The following is a 20,967-nucleotide window of genomic DNA, read 5'->3' as shown; positions in this document are numbered from 1 at the left end:
AAGCAAATTGCATTTAGCATTATTATGAAAATAATTTTGAGCTCTCTGACCCCTGAAATGATCTCAGGGACACCCAGGAGTCCCAGAACCATACTATGAAAACCACTGGCCTACAAAATAAATTCTAAGGTAGACATACAAGGACATTAAATGTCATTCTAGGCACACAAAGACCTCCTTCCGTGTTCTGGCTTCCTTTCCCTGTCTAGCTTCAGCACCGTCATCACCACATCCACACTGTCTCTCATACTCCCACCCTGCCAGTCACACCAACCAGCCATCTGCTATCATATATATGTCTTTATGCCCTTGCACACATCCTTCCCTCTGCCTGAAATGAGCTTCCTCCTTGCAGACTCTTTCAAGAGCCAACCTGAAAGTGTTTAACTCTCAGGTAGCCTCCTTTGACCCATCCAAACAGCTGATGACTCCCTGCTTGCAGAGCACAGGCTTTGAAGTCAGGTTGGAGATGAATCTCCACTCATTTACTGGCTGGGTGACCTTGGACAAGTAGCTTCACCTCCCTGAGCTTCAGTTTCCTCCCTGCTAAAATAGGGATGATCCAGGTGGACGCGGCGTTTAACCATAGGAGTGTAGCAAAAAGTGTTCACTAACAGAATGAGCCTGTCTGCAGGCACATGGAGGGGCTCAATGCGTAAGTAGTTGTTGAATGGATGGATGAACCAGTGAAGGGACCGCGGGAGCTTCTATTTCCTACGCATTTACTTACTAGGTCTCCAGCACTGTTCCGTGGGCTTCACGAGCATTAACTTATTTATCCTCACACCAACCCTCTGGATTAAATGCTATCCCGTTAGAGGTGAGGGTCCTGGGGTAGAAATACGAGGTAACTCGCTCAAGGTCATCCATCACTCTTAGCAAGGCAGGGATTCGAGCCCCGGAGCGCCCGCTCTTCGCCCGAGGCGGCGCCGCGCATCAGCCAACCTGACCTGACGCCTCTTGGGTCCTCCATCTCCCCCACCCGCCCACGCGCGGGCTCGGAGCGGCGACAGCGGGACTCGAACCCAAGTACCCGAGCCCTCTCCAGACCTCAGTTTACCCACCCGTGAGAAGCGGCGCGTAGGGCCGGTGGGAACGCGGGTCTGGGCCCCGGGGTCGAAGGCAGGAGGCGGGAGGCAGCGGAGGCTGGCGGGGCCTGGCCGCTCGGCGGAGCCCTCCCCGCACCGCCCCCCCCGCGCGGGCCCAACTGCCGAGGCGCTCGCCACACCGCGGCCGGAGGCCCGGGGGGCGGGGCCGGGAAGCCCGCGCCCCGCCCCCGCTTCAGCCAACGCCGCCGCCGCCTCGGTCGAGCCCCCAGCCGCGCGCCAGCCCGCCGGCCGGCCGGCAGCCGCCGCTCTCCGGAGCCGCCCCCGCCCGCCCCCTCCGCCCGTCCTCCCTCGCTCGCTGCGCAGCGGAAACATGGCGGCGGGCAGGGAGTGAGCCGCTCCGCGTCGTCGCTGCGCCCTCAGGTAAGCGCCTCGGCGGCCGCCTCCGCTCTCCCGGAAAGCCCGCGCCCTGAGGGGCTGGGCCGTCAGGGGCCGCCCCGGGCGAGAAGGAGGCGCCAGGACCGGCCCGGCCGCTGCCCCCGCCCCTCGGGCCCGACTGTCCGTCTGTGTGTCCCGGCCGGTCGGCCTGTCTGGGGTCCGAGCGCGGCCGTCCCCCGCCGTGTTCTTGGGCCCGGAGCTCCGGCGGCTCGTTCTGCTTCCGCGGCCGGGCCAACGGGGCCCAGTGTCCGGCCCGCGGCCCTGACTCAGTAGAGGCGCCCCGGGGGCCCCGCGAGGGAAACTCAAGGACACGGGGACCTCTGGAGGGTCCACATCGCGGGCGGTCCGAACGGCGGTCGCTCTGTCCTGGCCGGCGGGGCTGGGTCGGCCCGAGAGTGTTGGCTTTGGGCCGAGGGCCGGGAGTCTGAGGGGCTGTCAGTCGGCTCGGACAGGAGAGCTGAGAGATGCCTGTGGATCCTCGCCGGCCGGATCCGGTTCGGGGCCGGCGGGGACCGAGGTCGGCGGACTGCGTGGCCCATCCGAGGGTCGGGGGTGCGAAGGGCGGGGAGCTGTCAACAGCGGTCCTCGGGCTGGCTCAGGCGGCTGGAGCTGCGCCGAGACAACTCACGTGTGCCGCCGGAAACGGGCGCGGAAAGCAGGTTTCCAACCTCCGACGGGGGCGGGAGCCGCTGGGCACCGAGGTGAGCCAGCGGCCAGGAGGGCTGGACACGTGGGCACAGCTGTGGGCCAGCCCCGGAGGAATGAAAATGGGTTTCCAGGAGATAAGTGAACCCCAAAACATCTACAGACTGGAAGGGAATTTAAACGTCATCTAGGGTCCCTTTCCCTCATCCCATACCAAAGTAGCTTTGAAAATCCCAAATTCTACCCTAATAATTTGACCAGTCTGAACATCTCCTCCATTGATGGGAAACCGATCTCTTCCCAAGGAAACCCAAAACCTATTAAGTTTCTGCAAGAAGCTCTTTTGGCCCCAAGGATTGACCTGCTTAAATATAAAGTACTCTATTCCGTTTCTCACTCTGTGCCGTGTTTTGAACTTTAAAAAAAAAAAAAAAAAAATCTAGTACTGTTTGTTTAAACCAACTAAAAGAGTTATTATTTTGTGGAAATTTTGGAGTTTTCCCTCATTTTTTAAAATGTCTATGAACACTTTATCAAATGAGCAAATGTATATCGATTGGAATGCACCATGCAAATAGAAGAGCTTATTATTTTTTACACTGGGAAAGAATTGAGTCTGGCATCCCTAGTTTGATGCCAGACTGCAATTTAATATTTAGTTGGAGAGGGAAATGCTTTATTACATTGAACTCTTTGCTCTCTTTCTAACTGCCAACTCAAGGCCCAAAATTACTATGAAAAGAACATTTTTTTGTTGTTGCTCATATACCAGCATTATTTTTTACTTGCTTTTTCATCACTGAGCCTTGGTTTGTGGGGTTAAGTTTTTAAGTAGTGTCTTTACCAACAACTTAAACCCCTGCCTGAGCAACCCTGCAGGTTAGTAATTTTTTAAGCTTAGCAGAGATGTGATGACCTTGTAGATAAAGTGCCAAGCTCTTGTATCCAGGACGCTGTTTATATTCTAAGCAAAATTTCACTGTTTTTATAACATAGACAAGCACATAACATAGACAACACAGCGGTCAGAATTAGTTCTTTATCTTTGTTCTTATATCTTCATTTTTTTTCAATTGTTCAGTGGTTTTGAAGTTTCTAGCACACGTCAAGTTTTGATTTCTGTTATGTTTGTTGGGTAAAACTTTGTATAGCATCATTCTTTATAGAACTGTGCAGACTCAGGAAAAGCTCTGGTTCCTTCCCTTCAAAGGACTTGGAGTTAATGGTAGGAAATACTAAAAAAACTCTGCGAGAAAGCACTGGTGTGAATATCCCACTGAAAATGTAAACTCAACATCTTCTAACATTTACTCTATACTTAATGTGTCTATTATGTGTCAGGCACTATGCTATGCACTATGTTTAGCTGGGTAGACAGAGATGAATAAGATACATTTCCAATGCTTGTGAAGTTGGTAAATTAGATGCTGAAATAGGTCATCTCAGAATAAAAGGAGAGAGCTATGCCTGTGATGCTGGGGTTGCATCAAGGGGAGGGTGCTTAGACTAGTCTGGGACTTGAGGGAAGGCTTGAGGAAGAGATGACACCTGACCCAAGTCTTAAATGGTACGTAGAAGTAAGTCAGGCAAAGATGAGTAAAAAAATGTGCTTCAAACAGAGAGAATAGCTTGAGTAAAGGCATCAGTGTAAGAAAAGGAATGGCTTGCCTAGAGAACCACAAGCAGTTTGGGACTTCTAAGAAATAACAGTGAAGATGTAAGTGGTAAGTTGTGAGGCCAGAAATACAGTCCGAGGCCATGTCATGGTAGACCCTGTATGCATAAGTATCTTGAAATGAATTCAATGGGTGTTTTTTTTTTAATCACTGAAAGGTTTTTATAGATATGCTTGAATAACATTTTTTAAATGTGGTTATAGGGATGAGGAGAGAGGGATGAAGTTGAGAGAATCTGTGAGGCTTTATGATTGATTGGGTATGTAGATCAGAGGGTGAGGAGTCCAGGGTGATGCTCATGTTTTTGGTTTGGGTGACTAGGGGGATGATGGTGGCATTAACTGAGACAGGAAACACTGGATAATGATTTCAGTTTGGGACTTAGAGGTTCTGTGATTTCTTGAGTTAGGTCAATGAGCAAATGTAGAAGTAAGATAGAAAAAAAAGGTTGTGGTCAGAAAGTGGAATATTAGAGTTAAATTGTCTGATGTGGAGCTCTTCTAGGTGACAGCTAGGTCTCTGTGTGTGAGATGCTGAAGTACAGCAGAGGTGAAGGTCGGGTGAAGCTGAGTATGACAAGGAACTGCGAGGCTATTGTATTGAACGAGTCTTCTGCATGGATAATGAAATGATTTAGGATGCTAGGACGCAGGGAAGAGAGAGGGATTGTGACCCAGGTGCAGTGAATATAGGGGATTAATCGGGAGGGTGGTAGATGACAGATGAGGAGGAGGGGTAAGGAGTGATATAGCCAAGTGGTGGAAACCTCAGAGGAGGAGGAATTTTTAAATACAAGAATGGAAAAGTAATGGTTTTTGACTTTTCTTCCTAGAAGCAGGATTATGATCTCTTCATCTTTATTCAGGTCTCATATTAGTCATTCTGTTGGCTCTGAAGAGTCTGTTCTAACTCTTGGAAAGTAGGAGGGCAGATATCCTATATCAAATCCTTTCTGCTGATACTTAATGACGAAGTCCATGGAGGTTTTTTTCCCTGATGGTCAGTGGATAGATAGGAAACAATCAGTAGTGAGGATATACTCATGGTTTCTGGGAAGAGTATAGTGGCAAGAGCCTAGGCTTTGGGTTAGAAAGATGGATTCAAATCTAGGCTCTGTCACTTGCTAGTCTTAGGACTGTAAGCAAATTGTTTAACCTCTGTGACTTTCAGTGTCCTTATGTGTAAAAAATAGATTTCTACTTCATGGGATGTCACAAAGGTTACATGAAATAATGTGTGTGTGTGTATATATATATACACTAGAGAAGCAATTGGCACTTCAGAGATGCAAAGTAAATGTTAATTCTCTTCCAACTACCTTTAAGGGACTTAAGCTCTAATGGCAGAAATGAAATTTTTTCATGCTTACCTAAATTGTAAGGCAATAAGTACTCTAAGGGAGGTAAAGCAAAGTGATATAGGAGTTCAGAGGATGGAGCCATCATTTCTCAACAGTTGGAACAAGGTTAGGCTTTACACTCAAGATGAATTTTATTTGAGCCTTGGAAAACAAATTTAAATAGATTAAATAATTTAGGTGGAGCTCCAAAATGGGGAAATTATAGGATATGTTTTAAAAAGTTGATAGTTGCCAGAGGTCAAGTATTGTATTTGTGTAAGTCAGTAGTGAGAGATGTGGCTAGAGAGGTGGGCTGGGGCCATAGTATTAAAGACCTGAAACTTTGGAGTTTGGACTTGATTCTAGATATACGAGGGAGCCATAAGTTATACATCCTCCCTTTCTACCTCAGTTTCCTATCTGTAAAATCTATAGGCATTAATTTAGAAACTTTGGATTTGTGTTTGAAATAAACCAGGTAAGAAATTCACATTTGAAAATAAGTTCCTATGTAGACCAGTTTTCAGTTAAAAAAATAACTACTAGGATTTAAAAAAAAATTTTTTTTTTTACTAGGATTTATTTTGTAGTTGTAGCTTAATCTTTGCAATAACCTTGTTTGGTAGATAGGCTTAGTGGAGTTTAAAAAAAACATACAAGATCTCACTGGTAGAAAGTGACTAAAGATGTTCTCATTTCAAATTCTTTCTTATACTGCCTTACTGATTTAGATTTGAAAAAGAAGCCTGGGTCCTCAGTGTCACTGAATATTAATAATACAACCCAGGGGCTTCCCTGGTGGTGCAGTGGTTGAGAGTCTGCCTGCCGATGCAGGGGACACGGGTTCGTGCCCCAGTCCGGGAAGATCCCACATGCCGCGGAGCGGCTGGGCCCGTGAGCCATGGCTGCTGAGCCTGCGCGTCCGGAGCCTGTGCTCCGCAACAAGAGAGGCCACAACAGTGAGAGGCCCGCGTACCGCAATAAATAAATAAATAAATAAATAATACAACCCAGGGCTGGTCACTTTGCTTCTGTGATCCTCAGTTCCCTCATTTATAAAATGAGGGAAGATGTGGGTGTAGGGCTTAACACTTTACATAATGTGAATAAGTACATACTAGATACTCAGATGTTGCCCCCACCTCCTGCAATCTGTAAATGAGGGAATTTAACCAAACCATTGTCAAGGCCTTCGTGCTAACTCCCTAGCTATCAGGGAACTGCTAGAACTAATTATTTTGATAACCTTTGGCCATATAAACCCAGCAAGTCTTATTCTCTGTTACCTTTGTCCCAGCTCCTCCAGTCATATGTCTTTCTTCTGTACTGTTATTCCTGTGCTGACTTGGCTTCCTCTTCCTCTCTCAGTCCTGCTTTTTTGCTCCCTTTCAAACCTTTCCAGTTGTTCTCTGAAACTCCTGTTTTCTACACTGTTAACCATTTTATGGGATTTTTTTTTTTTTTTTTTTTTTTTTGCGGTACGCGGGCCTCTCACTGTTGTGGCCTCTCCTGTTGCGGAGCACAGGCTCCGGACGCGCAGGCTCAGCGGCCATGGCTCACGAGCTCAGCCGCTCCGCGGCATGTGGGATCTTCCCGGACCGGGGCACGAACCCGTGTCCCCTGCATCGGCAAGCGGACTCTGAACCCCTGCGCCACCAGGGAAGCCCCTATGGGATGTTTTAATGTGTGTTCTGGCCTTAAATGGAAGCCAGGAGAGTAAGATCGCTTACTCTAGCCCTTCTGAATGGGTGCAGCTCATTCTCCCAGACCACTCCTTGCAAAAGGAGAGAGATAAGGATGACTGTAATTTTTTATGCACCACTATTTCATACATTTCCAGACTGCTGCTTCTCTGCCTTCTTAAAATCCCTGTGCTCTCTGGCACAAGGGCTATACCACTTTTGTCTTCTTATATAATAGATCTTCTCTATCATTTAGGACCTAGCACACACAGTCTTCCTTTCCATCTCAATTTTTGGCCTTACCCTGAGTGACTTCAGTACTCACGTGGATGATCGTTTCTTCAACACATTGACCTCTTCAACTGAAGTGATCATCTTTTTAGCTAATCAGCTCCCATAGTCACACCGTGAGCTTTGTTCTCATGCAAAGATGGCCCACCTCTGAAATTATAAATGAAGACATGCAGATTTGTTCAAAATTTCTTCTTCTGCCTGACCTTTGAGGATCTACTAGATCTTTTCTTTGACCCCACTGAGGCCTGTCTTCACTTCCTTCCCTATCCAGCTTAATTTTCTTAGTCTCTTGCTATTTCATTCACTCTCTTATCATTATCTTTTATTCCCTTGCTCTTTTGTCCTTCTGTCCCTGTCTGGGCAAAATCCCGAACTAATCTCTCTCTTGCCTGTACTAGCTCTACTGAGCCCTGCTGGAAAAAAATCACACAGTTATACAGATTGCTGCCATCAGGAAGATGGGAAGATGAAGAAGGATAGGTGATTACAACTGCATATTATTGAAGTATGTCACACATTTTTCTACTTAATTTGAAACATACAATAACCCTGTTAGAGAGGATGCCAGATCATTATAAACTCTATTTACTGATAAGGAGCTGAGGTGTAGGTGGATTAAATGATGTGCCCAATGCCAAATAGCTAGTAAATGTCAGAATGACAACTCAAAACCAGGTCTTCTTACTACAGATTCTGTGTTTTGTCCAGAATGACTCATTGCTTCCTATGACTTCCTTTTTAAGATTCTGTGCTGTCTGAACCTCCTGCTGGTTCTGTTGTAAGTTGTCATATATTAATTTCCTTCCATTTTAAATCATATAAAGGCTGATGTATTATTTTCCCCTCTGTTTTACTGTAGTTATTACCATTGTTAGCTTTTAAAATTGAAGCGTATACATATTGTATATTCATTTTAATCACTATGTCTATTGCTCATTGATGTATTATGGGCACATTTCTAAGTGTTTTCTTATTTAGTAGAATTGCTTTACACTCACTTTTGTAGACTTTCCTCTGGGGCATTCAAACATGGTGGAACTAGAGGCTGTTTTAGTCATTATGTTCTGCAAAGTATAATAGGAAACATGAGAGCCAGCATACTTGTTCTTGGAGCTATTTAAGAGAGCAGACAACTGTTTGTCTTAGGTGATTTAAAATTTTGGACTTCCAGTCCTGATTTTTTGGTGCTCTGTCTTATCTCCAGTTATCTCAAGGGACTGCTGGAAAGTCTCCAAGCTAAATTAAATTTATTTCTTTAAATATAAAAGTTTATAAAACCTAATAGGCATAGAGGGTCACAATTCCAAAATAAGAGCTTAAAACATTGTCTGATTTCTTTATGTGTGTTTTTTCAGTTTTTCATTCATTCATTCAACAAATATTTATTAATGTCTGCTAACTGGCAGACACTGTGCTGTGTACAGTGACAAAGATGGAATTCACCTGTGAATCCATCTGGTCCTGGACTATTGTTTTTGGGGAGTTTTTAAATCACAGATTAAATTTCAGTGCTTGTAACTGGTCTGTTCATATTTTCTATTTCTTGCTGGTTCAGTCTTGGGAGATTGTATCTTTCTAAGAATTTGTCCATTTCGTCTAGGTTGTCCATTTTATTGGCATATAGTTTCCTGTAGTGGTTTCTTATGGTTCTTTGTATTTCAGTGGTGTCATTTGTAACTTCTCCTTTTTCATTCCTAATTTTATTGTTTGGGCCCTCTCCCTTTTTTCTTGATGAGTCTGGCTAAAGGTTTATCAATTTTGTTTATCATTTCAAAGAACCAACTTTTTGTTTCATTGATCTTTTCTATTGTTTTCTTCATCTCTATTTCATCTATTTCTGCTCCGATTTTTATGAGTTTTTTCCTTCTACTAACTTTGGGGTTTTTTTGTTCTTCTTTCTCTAGTTGCTTTAGGTGTAAGGTTAGGTTCTTTATTTGAGATTTTCTTATTTCCTGAGGTAAGCTTGTATCACTCTAAACTTCCCTCTTAGAACTGCTTTGGCCATGTCCCATAGGCTTTGGATTGTCGTGTTTTCATTTTCTTGTGTCTCTGGGTAGTTTTTGATTTCCTCTTTGGTTTCTTCAGTGATCCATTGGTTGTTTAGTAGCATATTGTTTAGCCTCCACATGTTTGTGTTTTTTGCATTTTTTTTCTTGTAGTTGATTTCTAATCTCATAGAGCTGTAGTTATAAAAGATGCTTGATATGATTTCAGTTTTCTTAAATTTACTGAGACTTCCTTTGTGGCCCAGCATGTGATCTCTTCTGGAGAATGTTCCATGTGCACTTGAAAAGAATCTGTATTCTGCTGCTTTTGGATGGAATGCTCTATAAAGATCCATTAAGTCCACCTGGTCTAATGTGTCATTTAAGTCCTGCGTTTCCTTATTGATTTTCTGTCTGGATGATCTGTCCATTGATGTAAGTGTAGTGTTAAAGTCCCCCACTGTTATTGTATTGCTGTCAACTTTCCTTTTATGTCTGTTAACATTTGCTTATATAGTATATTGAGGTGCTCCTGTGTTGGGTGCATATATATTTACAATTGTTATATCTTCTTCTTGGATTGATCCATTGATCATTATGTAGTGTTCTTCTTTGTCTCTTGTAGCAGTCTTTATTTTAAAGTCTATTTGTCTGATATGAGTATTGCTACTCCAGCTTTCTTTTGATTTCCATTTACATGGAATATCTTTTTCCACCCCCTCACTTTGAGCCTGTATGTGTCCCTAGGTCTGAAGTGGTTCTCTTGTAGACAGCAATATATATGGGTCTTGTTTTTGTATCCATTTGGCCAGTCTGTATCTTTTGGTTGGAACATTTAATCTGTTTACATTTAAGATAGTTATAGATGTGTATGTTCTTATTTCCATTTTCTTAATTGTTTTAGTTTGTTTTTTTACGTCTTTTTTCTTCCTTTCTTCTTTTGTTCTCTTGTGATTTGATGACTATCTTTAGCGTTGTGTTTGGATTCCTTTCTTTTTTGTGTGTATATCTATTACAGATTTTTCATTTGTGGTTACCATGAGGTTTTAATATAGCAGTCTATATGTATACGTGATTGTTTTAAGTTGCTGATCTCTTAATTTCAAATGCATTTCAAATATCCTGCATTTTTACTCTCCTCCTGTTACAGTTACTGGTTTTGATATCATATTTGTGTGTGGATGACTTCCTACCTATCCTGTATGTTTGCCTTTGCTGGTGAGCTTTCCCATTTTCATAATTTTATTGTTTCTAGTTGTGGCCTTTTCTGCTTAGAGAAGTTCCTTTAGTATTTGTTGTAATGCTGGTTTGGTGGTGCTGAATTTTTTTAGCTTTTGTTTGTCTGTAAAGCTTCTGATTTCTCTGTCAAATCTGAATGAGAGCCTTGCTAAGTAGAGTATTCTTGGTTGTAGGTTTTTCCCTTTCATCACTTTAAATATACTGTGCCACTCCCTTCTGAACTGCAGAGTTTCTGCTGAAAAATCAGCTGATAATCTTATGAGGATTGCCTTGTATGTTATTTGTTGCTTTTCCCTTGTTGGTTTTAATATTTTCTCCATGTCTTTAATTTTTGTCTCTTTGATTACTATGTGTCTCGGAGTGTTCCTCCTTGGGTTAATTCTGTATGGAACCGTATGCTTCCTGGACTTGGGTGACTGTTTCCTTTCCCATGTTAGGGAAGTTTTCAGCTGTTATCCCTTCAAATATTTTATCAGGCCCTTTCTCTCCCTTTTCTCCTCCTAGGACTCCTATAATGCTGGTGCAAATGTTGGTGCATTTGACGTTGTCCCAGAGGTCTCTTAAACTGTCCTCATTTCTTCATTCTTTTTTCTTTATTCTCTTCCATGGCAGTGATTTCTACCACTCTGTCTTCCAGCTCTGTACAGTAACCAAGGTGAATGCCATAATTTTAAAAATGCATATATAGGCCACAGGGTTAAAGAATATATTTATGGTACATATAACAGCTAAATATTACTGTCTGTATTAACTAGGGATTCCTACAAATAGGTTAGAAAAAGACAAATCAATAGAAGAATGACAAGGTATAAAAGAGGCAACCTAAAAGTTTATTAGCCATTCGCTGGTAATTAGTTCCTGTAGGAAAATTAAAGTTCTAATGAGATGTCATTTCATACCTGTTAGATTGGCAAAAATTAAGAAGTCTGATAATACCAAATAATGGTGGGAATGTAGAGTTAAGGGAGCTCTTGGACACTGTTGATGGAAATAGAAATTGCACAACCATAGAGAGGAAAAATTTAGCAATATCTGTTAAAACTAAAACACACATAACCTACAATCCAGCAATTCCACTCCTAGGCAGATACCCTTTAGAAACTCTCCTATGCATGTATAAATATTTATGCAACATTTTTATAGCAGAAAGTTCAAACTAGTCCAAATGTCTATTTATAAAAGAAAGAAAATATTGTAGTACATTTACCTAATGGAATCCCGTACAATAATGAAAATGAATGAACTAGATCTATATAGTAACTTGGGTGAATCTCACAAGTAAAAAGTTAAGTAAATAAAGCAAATAGCAGAACACATTTATATTGTATAAAGCCCAACATTCATGTATTATTTAGGGAAGCATATATACCTAATAAATGTTTAAATAAATGCATGGTAATGATAAATATCAAAGTAAGGATAGTGGGGATCTCTGAAGGCTAAGGTGGGGAGAGAAGACCAGTAATACTGCTGGGAAGAGCACACAGGAGCCTTAAATTGTATTGTTAAATATTTTTTCAACTAGGCTGTAGATATATGGGTGTCCATTCATTATTCTTTATATATCTGAAACATTGTATTATATATGTATTTTTAAAGAATAATAGCATGTAGTTCTTGTTATGATTTTAATGCAGGGAGGGAAGGAGCAGCAGAAATATAAAGAGATGTTATTAGGATGAATCATGTAACTGTTTTCTACAGGTCTGAAATGGTCTAATATAGGCAACTTCAAATGGCTCAGCGTTAATGTAGTGAACAGAAAGAGCACGAAAAATGGTTCAAAAGAGGACTCAAAGTACCACATATTTATAGTCAGGGTGTTCTGAGATTAGTTTACAAACAAATGCAGAAGTGCTCAGTATTCATAGAGCAATATCAATTGAATTCCGTGTACACAGTTTGCATTTCAGTGGACAGGAATTATTTCCATTAATATCAATTTTCAGCAAAGCTATCAGTTTACAACAAACTTGTAAAATTGCCTCGTCAGAGATAGACCATGTAACACATTTCTGTAGGATCAGAGAATCTGGAAGCCTCCATCCTTCTATTGATAGAATATGCCATTTCAAAACCTTTCACTGGGGCTTCCCTGGTGGCACAGTGGTTAAGAATCCGCCTGCCAATGCAGGGCACACGGGTTCTATCCCTGGTCCCGGAAGATCCCACGTGCCATGGAGCAGCTAAGCCTGTGCACCACAACTACTGAGCCTGCACTCTAGAGCCTGCGAGCCACAACTGTTGAGCCCACATGCCATAACTAATGAAGCCCACACACCTATAGCCCGTGCTCTGCAGCAAGAGAAGACACTGCAATGAGAAGCCTGTGTGCCACAACAAAGAGTAGCCCCCACTCGCCGCAACTAGAGAAAGCCGGCGTGCAACAACGAAGACCCAACGCAGCCAAAAATAAATAAATAAATAAATAAAAATTTTAAAATAAAAAAAAAAGCCTTTCACTATTTTTCCTTATAGAATTTAAGACTAATTCTCAAAAAAATTAAGATTGATAAAAGACATTATAAAATTTAGGGATAAATTGTGTGATTGGACTAGATTTGCTGTGGATCAGGATCTTCTCTAGTTTTCTCTACTAGTCTGTTGTTATGAATAAGTGATTCTTCATCTCAACAGAAATGTCCTTTGGAAAATGGCTGAGTCATAAAGTCCCATTGTGCAACCTTGGTCCCCATTCTCACTTTCTGTTTAGATTACCTGCCCAGTACACTTAAATGTTTGAATTACCCCTTCCCAGAAATGACAGCTGTGCCCCCAAACCCATCAGCCTAGATGTTTGGACCCTAATGCCCATGTTAAAAAAGTCTTCTAGGTGTCAGCTGTCTGGATTTTCTAAGCATTACCTCTGCAGTGTTCCTTGGCATAATGCTGTCTTCCCCATTAGCTCTGTGATGGGTTTTAGAAGAGTCTCTTTTGCTGTAATATAGTAGGTGCATTCCTAAGAAGCTTTATGTCATGGAGAATTAGTATGACAATACTTGTTTAAGGGTTTTTTTTTTCCTATATGAAATTAAAGATGCTTATATAGCTCTAACTATATGGCTATAAAATCTAAAATTTTGAGGAAATCCAGTATTTGTTTTTGTTTAACTTTTGCAAAAGAATCTTTCCTTGCCTGTCTCCACTAGCATCACTTTATAACATTTATTGCCCATTGTTAGGACAAAGCACTAAGTCACTCAAAGCAGTTGTTTTACACTTAAACAATATCTTTGCCTTTTTCTTTCTTTCATTCTTTCTTTATCCCCTCTTCCCTTCACTTTACTTTCTTTCTTCCCTCTCTTTTCCCCTCCCTCCCTTCCTCCCATCCTTCTTCCTTCCTTCTCTCATTCCCTCTCTCTCCCCTTCATATTTCCAAGTAAGATATGTCAGGATGATGCAAATAATGTTTCCTAAAGCCATATATAGGTATATCTCTGATTTAATGCTGCCAGCTTAAGGTTATTCATCTATTCATATCATCTGTACTACCATCAGTGGGTTTAAGGGAACATGATCCCCAAAAGACTGCCCCCACTTCAGATGCCAGTCTCAAGTGTGGTCCTCAGACCACCTACACTTCCAACCAGTTGGCTACAAATCTGGCAGGTTCCTGTGACCCCTCTCAGGTTCAGTGATTTACTAGAACAACTCACAGGACTCAGGAAAGTGCCATACTTATGATTACAGGCTTATTGTAAAGGATGCAAATCAGGAACAGCCAAATTAAGAGACACACAGGGCAAGGTCTGGGTGAGTCCTGAACACAGAGCTTCCCTGTCCTCTCTCCATAGAATCAGGGCACATCACCCTCCTGGCACATTTATGTGTTTACTAATTAGCTCACTCCACCAAGCTTCAGCGTTCGGTTTTGGCTGGGGTTTCATTATGTAGCCCTATGTGGTTGGTCTTTCTGGCAACCAGCCCCCATCCTGAGCGATCTCTTTAGCATAAAACTCACATGTGTCCAAGGGGCTAATGAATAACAAAGATACTCCTATCACTTGGAAAATTCCAGGGATTTTAGAAGCTCTTTGCCAGGAACCTAGGACAAAGATTAGACAAGTTCCTTATTATACAGCAGCTGGCATATAAAAGAAAGTTTAGCATAGTAGTTAGGAATAGTGTAGTAGAAGGTTATTTTACTAAGTTTTATTGGAGTGTAGTTGCTTTACAACGTTGTATTAGTTTCTGCTGTACAGCAAAGTGAATCAGCTATATATATACATATATCCCGTCTTTTTTTAAATTTCCTTCCCATTTATGTCACCACAGAACATGGAGTAGAGTCCCCTGTGCTATACGGTAGGTTCTCATTAGTTGTCTATTTTATACATCGTGTCAATAGTGTATATATGTCAATCCCAATCTCCCAATTCATCCCCCTGCCGCCTTCCCCCTTGGTATCCATACGTTTGTTCTCTACGTCTTTGGCTCTCTTTCTGCTTTGCAAATAAGATGATCTACACCATTTTTCTAGATTCCACATATATGCGTTAATATACGATATTTGTTTTTCTGACTTACTTCACTCTGTATGACAGTCTCTAGGTCCATCCACGTCTCTACAAATGACCCAATTTTGTTCCTTTTTATGGCTGAGTAATATTCCATTGTATATATGTATCACATCTTCTTTATCCATTCCTCTGTTGATGGACATTTAGGTTGCTTCCATGTCCTGGCTGTTGCAGATAGTTCTGCAGTGAACACTGAGGTGCACGAGTCTTTTTGAATTATGGTTTTCTCTGGGTATATGCCCAGTAGTGGGATTGCTGGATCGTATGGTAGTTCTATTTTTAGTTTTTTAAGGAATCTCCATACTGTTCTCCATAGTGGCTGTATCAATTTACATACTCACCAACAGTGCAAGAGGGTTCCCTTTTCTCCACACCCTCTCCAACATTTATTGTTTGTAGATTTTTTGATGATGGCCATTCTGACCAGTGTAAGGTGATACCGCGTTGTAGTTTTGATTTGCGTTTCTCTAATAATTAGTGTGTCTAGCATCTTTTCATGTGTTTGTTTGGCCATCTGTTTGTCTTCTTTGGAGAAATGTCTGTTTAGGTCTTCTACCCAGTTTTTGATTGGGTTGTTTGTTTTTTTATTATTGAGCTTCATGAGCTGTTTGTATATTTTGGAGATTAATCCTTTGTCAGTTGCTTCATTTGCAAATATTTTCTCCCATTCTGAGGGTTGTCTTTTTGTCTTGTTTATGGTTTCCTTTGCTGTGCTAAAGCTTTGAAGTTTCATTAGGTCCCATTTGTTTATTTTTGGTTTTATTTTCATTACTCTAAGAGGTGGATCAAAAAAGATCCTGCTGCAATTTATGCCAGAGTGTTCTTCACTCTTTCTTCGTTTCTATTTCATTCATTTCTGCTCTGATCTTTTTGATTACTTTTACTAACTTTGGGGGTTTTTTTGTTCTTCTTTCTCTAGTTGCTTTAGATGTAAGGTTAGGTTGTTTATTTGAGATGTTTCTTGTTTCTTGAGGTAGGATTGTATTGCTATAAACTTCCCTCGTAGAACTGCTTTTGCTGCATTGCATAGGTTTTGAGTCGTCGTGTTTTCATTGTCATTTGTGTCTAGGTATTTTTTTAATTTCCTCTTTGATTTCTTCAGTGATCTCTTGGTTATTTAGTAGCATATTGTTTAGCCTCCATGTGTTAACAGTTTTTTTTTTCCTATAAATGATTTCTAATCTGATAGTATTGTGGTCAGAAAAGATACTTGATATGATTTCAGTTTTCTTAAATTTACCAAGGCTTGATTTGTGACCCAAGATGTGTTCTATCCTGGAAAATGTTTCGTGTGCACTTGAGAAGAAAGTGTATTCGGCTGTTTTTGAATGGAATGTCCTATAAATATCAATTAAGTCTATCTGGTCTGATGTGTCATTTAAGGCTTGTGTTTCCTTATTTATTTTCTGTCTGGATGATCTATCCATGGGTGTAAGTGGAGTGTTAAAAGTCCCCCACTATTGTTGTGTTATTGTTGATTTCCCCTTTTACGGCTGTTAGCATTTGCCTTACGTGTTGAGGTGCTCCTATGTTGGGTGCATAAATGTTTACAACTCTTATATCTTCTTGTATCGATCCCTTAATCATTATGTAGTGTCCTTCTTTGTCTCTTGTAACAGTGTTTATTTTTGTACTTATTTTTTTGGCTGTGTTGGGTCTTTGTTGCTGCATGCGGGCTTTCTCTAGTTGTGGCAAACGGGCTTGTCTTCATTGCGGTGCACGGGCTTCTCATTGCAATGGCTTCTCTTGTCGTGGAGCACGGGCTCTAGGCGCGTGGGCTTCAGTACTTACAGCACATGGGTCCTAGAGCGCACGGGCTTCAGTAGTTGCGGCGCATGGGCTCTCGGGCGCGAGGGCTTCAGTAGCTGTGGCTTGCGGGCTCTAGAGCGCAAGCTCAATAGTTGTGCCACATAGGCTCAGTTGCTCCACAGCACGTGGGATCTTCCCAGACCAGAGTTCTAACCCGTGTCCCCTGCATTGGCAGGTGGATTCTTAACCACTGTGCTGCCAGGGAAATCCCGACAGTCTTTATTTTAAAGTCTGTTTTGTCTGATATGAGTATTGCTGCTCCAGCTTTCTTTTGATTTCCATTTGCATAGAATATCTTTTTGCATACCCTCACTTTCAGTCTGTATGTGTCCCTAGGTCTGAAGTGGGTCTCTTGTAGGCAACATATATATTGGTCTTGTTTTTGTATCCATTCTGCCAGTCTGTGTCTTTTGGTTGGATCATTTAATCCATTTACATTTAAGGTAATTATCAATATGTTCCTGTTACCATTTTCTTAATTGCTTTGGTTTTGCTTTTGTAGGTCTTTTCTTCTCTTGCATTTCCCACCTAGGGAAGCTCCTTTAGCAGTTGTTGTAAAGCCGGTTTGGTGGTGCTGAATTCTCTTAGCTTTTGCTTGTCTGTAAAGCTTTTGATTTCTCCATCAAATCTGAATGAGGTGCTTCCTGGGTAGAGTAATCTTGGCTGCAGGTTTTCCCCTTTCATCGCTCTAAATATGTCCTGCCACTCCTTTCTGGCCTGCAGAGTTTCTGATGAAAAATCAGCTGATAACCTTATGGGGATTCCCTTGTACTGGGTTGGCCAAAAAGTTCATTTGGATTTTTCCATAAGATGTTACAGAAAAACAGCCCCAGGTCACCACAGCCTCCGCCGCTTTCGGGCCTAGCAGCCTGAAGGAAATAAAAAAGAAAAAAAGATTTAAAAAAACCCCGAAAACGCTTTAAAATCTTAAAAAAAAAGAAAGAAAGAAAGAAAAAAGGGCGAATCCTCCTCGGAGAACCCGCGGGGAAGTCACTTTTGCACGCTTCCGGCCTGCCCGATGCCGCTGCTGCCGTCACCGCCGCCGCACCTGGGCGTTCGTCGGTCCCCGTCCGTCGGTCCGGTGGTGAGCCGCTCGCGCGCCCGCGTCCACGCACCTCAGCCCGCCGCTTGGCCGCGCCGCGTGGCAGCCCCGCGCCCGCCCCCCTCGCCCCCCGTGCGCCGGCCTCCACGCTCCACGTGTCCACGCTGCCCTTCGCCGGCCCGGCGTGGGAGGCGGCTGCACGCTCCGGCCGCGCGGGGCTTGCCGAGTCGGCACCGACAAATATTTGGTTTCCCTCTTCCCCGGGTTGCTGTAATCTTAAACTGCCGGGAGCACGAGGCCTATATTTATAGAGAAACGCACGTTCCGGAGGCCACCGTGGGCACCACTGGGTTGCCTCGGGAAGAATTTTTGTAATTTGGAGGACAGTCCCCGTTTTCATTGTTTTCATTTTTTGAAATTGGGAGCTTTCAGACCAGGACAGCTGAAAATTAACAAACTCCCAGGGAGGGCCATATTGTTTTTGAGAGCCTTTTGTCTGTGGTTGGGCAGTCTCATCCGAGCCGTCCCCGCACTCCTCTCCGGCCCTCGGAGCCGACTCCAGCTTCTCTGAGCTTCACTGCCACCTGTGGGCCGCGGCTCGGAGTGGAGCCCCCTTTGTCCTGTGTGGCCCCCTCTAAGAAGTCCTCCTGGCGGGGCTTGGGGTGCTGGGGGCTGGGGAGATGAACGCTGCGGCCAGCGGCTACCTCATGGCCTCCCTGTACGTGGGTGACCTGCACTTGGATGTCACCGAGGCCATGCTGTACGAAAAGTTCAGTCCTGCGGGGCCTGTGCTGTCCATCTGGGTCTGCCGCGACATGATCACCCGCCGCTCCCTGGGTTATGCCTCCGTCAACTTCCAGCAGCCAGCTGACGCTGAGCAGGCCTCGGATACCATGAACTCTGATGTGATTAAGGGAAAGCCGATCCGTATCATGTGGTCTCAGAGGGATCCCTCTTTGAGAAAATCTGGCGTGGGAAATGTCTTCATCAAGAACCTGGACAAATCTATAGATAACAAGGCACTTTATGATATTTTTTCTGCTTTTGGAAACATTCTGTCCTGCAAGGTGGTGTGTGATGAGAACGGCTCTAAGGGTTATGCCTTTGTCCACTTCGAGACCCAGGAGGCTGCCGACAAGGCCATCGAGAAGGTGAATGGCATGCTCCTCAATGACCGCAAAGTGTTTGTGGGCAGGTTCAAGTCTCGAAAAGAGCGGGAAGCTGAGCTTGGAGCGAAAGCTAAGGAATTCACCAATGTTTATATCAAAAACTTAGGGGAAGAGGTGGATGATGAGAGTCTGAAAGAGCTATTCAGCCAGTTTGGTAAGACTCTAAGTGTCAAGGTGATGAGAGATCCCAGTGGGAAATCGAAAGGCTTTGGCTTTGTGAGTTACGAAAAACACGAGGATACCAATAAGGCCGTGGAGGAGATGAATGGAAAAGAAATCAGTGGGAAAGTCATTTTCATCGGCCGTGCACAGAAGAAAGTGCAACGGCAGGCCGAGTTAAAGCGAAAATTTGAACAGCTGAAACAGGAGAGAATTAGTCGGTATCATGGGGTGAACCTCTACATTAAGAACTTGGATGACACCATTGATAATGGGAAGTTAAGGAAAGAGTTTTATCCTTTTGGATCAATCACCAATACTAAGGTGATGCTGGAGGATGGGAGAAGCAAAGGGTTTGGCTTTGTCTGCTTCTCATCCCCTGAAGAGGCTACCAAAGCAGTCACGGAGATGAACAGACACATTGTGGGCTCCAAGCCACTGTATGTCGCCCTGGCCCAGAGAAGGGAAGAGAGAAAGGCTCACCTGACCAACCAATATATGCAGCGGGTGGCCGGGATGAGAGCGCTCCCCACCAATGCCATCTTAAATCAGTTCCAGCCTGCAGCTGGGGGCTACTTTGTGCCAGCAGTTCCACAGGCTCAGGGAAGACCTCCATATTACACATCTAACCAGTTAGCACAGATGAAGCCTAATCCACGCTGGCAGCAAGGTGGGAGACCTCAAGGCTTCCAAGGAATGGCAAGTGCTATACGCCAGTCTGGGCCTCGTCCAGCTCTTCACCATCTGGCTCCAACTGGTGTTCCCACAGCTGTACAGAGCCTAGCGCCTCGTGCTGCTGTTGCTGCCGCTGCTCCTCGGGGTGTTGGATACCATGAACTTACAAATATGCCTCCAGTGTCCGCAGCCCTCACCCCGCCATTCAGCCCCTGCAGGCACCCCAGCCTGCGGTCCACGTGCTGGGGCAGGAGCTGCTGACCGCCTCCATGCTGGCTGCAGCACCCCCACAGGAACAGAAACAGATGCTGGGTGAACGTTTGTTCCTGCTTATCCAGACGATGCACTCAAACCTGGCTGGGAAGATTACGGGGATGCTGCTGGAGATTGACAACTCGGAGCTGCTGCACATGCTGGAGTCCCCTGAGTCTCTCCGCTCCAAGGTGGATGAAGCTGTGGCGGTCCTACAGGCTCATCATGCCAAGAAGGAAGCTGCCCAGAAGGTGGGCGCTGTTGCTGCTGCTACCTCTTAGACAAGGACAAACCGATTTAAAAGCCAAATAAACCCTCATGGAATTCAGCTCAAGGTTTGAAGACGTCCTAGCTTGTCCTATGGACCTCAACACCAAGAACCACAGATTGCAAATTTAATAGGTCATTTTGTATCAAAAGGTCAATTATGAAGTACCTAGAATTTTTGAATTAAAAGAATATATTCTCTGGGTTCTGATATGGCCCAAAGAGTGTTAACTTTTTTTTTTCTATTGTGAGTTTTGATTTTTCCCCCCAGAAACTGGTTTTATTTGATGTACCCAAGTCTTAAGTTTCTCAATAAAGAAAAAATCTCCATTAAAAAAAAAAAAAGATGTTACAGAAAAACCTGAATGAACTTTCTGGCCAACCCAATATGTTATTTTTTGCTTTTCCCTTGCTGCTTTTAATATTTTTTTCTCGGCATTTAATTTGTATTAGTTTGATTAATATGTGTCTTGGCATGTTTCTCCTTAGGTTTATCCTGTATGAGACTCTCTGCGCTTCCTGGACTTGATTGACTATTTCCTTTACCATGTTAGGGAAATTTTCAACTATAATCTCTTCAAATATTTTCTTAGGCCCTTTCCCTTTCTCTTCTTCTTCTGGTCCCCCTATAATTTGAATGTTGGTGCGTTTAATGTTGTCCCAGAGGTCTCTGAGACTGTCCTCCTTTCTTTTCATTCTTCTTTTTTTATTCTGCTCCATGGCAGTTATT

At 43.3% G+C, this 20,967-nt stretch overlaps 1 protein-coding gene and 1 pseudogene across 4 annotated transcripts in view; both read left to right on the top strand.

Annotated features, from left to right (window-relative positions):
- Positions 1 to 1,344: 1,344 nt before the first annotated feature.
- The window catches only part of SCMH1 (Scm polycomb group protein homolog 1), a 199,266-nt gene continuing 179,643 nt past the window's right edge, over positions 1,345 to 20,967 (top strand). For all 3 annotated transcript variants that reach the window (XM_082616150.1, XM_082616153.1, XM_082616149.1), the window contains exon 1: positions 1,345 to 1,469. The gene's annotated coding sequence lies outside the window, so the exon portion shown is untranslated. The remainder of the gene's footprint in view (positions 1,470 to 20,967) is intronic.
- LOC309801073 (polyadenylate-binding protein 4-like) lies at positions 18,396 to 20,500 on the top strand (annotated as a pseudogene). Its single transcript has one exon. The product of its transcript is annotated as a polyadenylate-binding protein 4-like (transcript).

Source organism: Mesoplodon mirus, assembly GCF_964341445.2.
Source record: "Mesoplodon mirus genome assembly, chromosome: 3".
Taxonomy (NCBI): domain Eukaryota; kingdom Metazoa; phylum Chordata; class Mammalia; order Artiodactyla; family Ziphiidae; genus Mesoplodon; species Mesoplodon mirus.
Note: the sequence above shows the minus strand (reverse complement) of the source record. Positions and strands in the feature narration are given on the sequence as shown.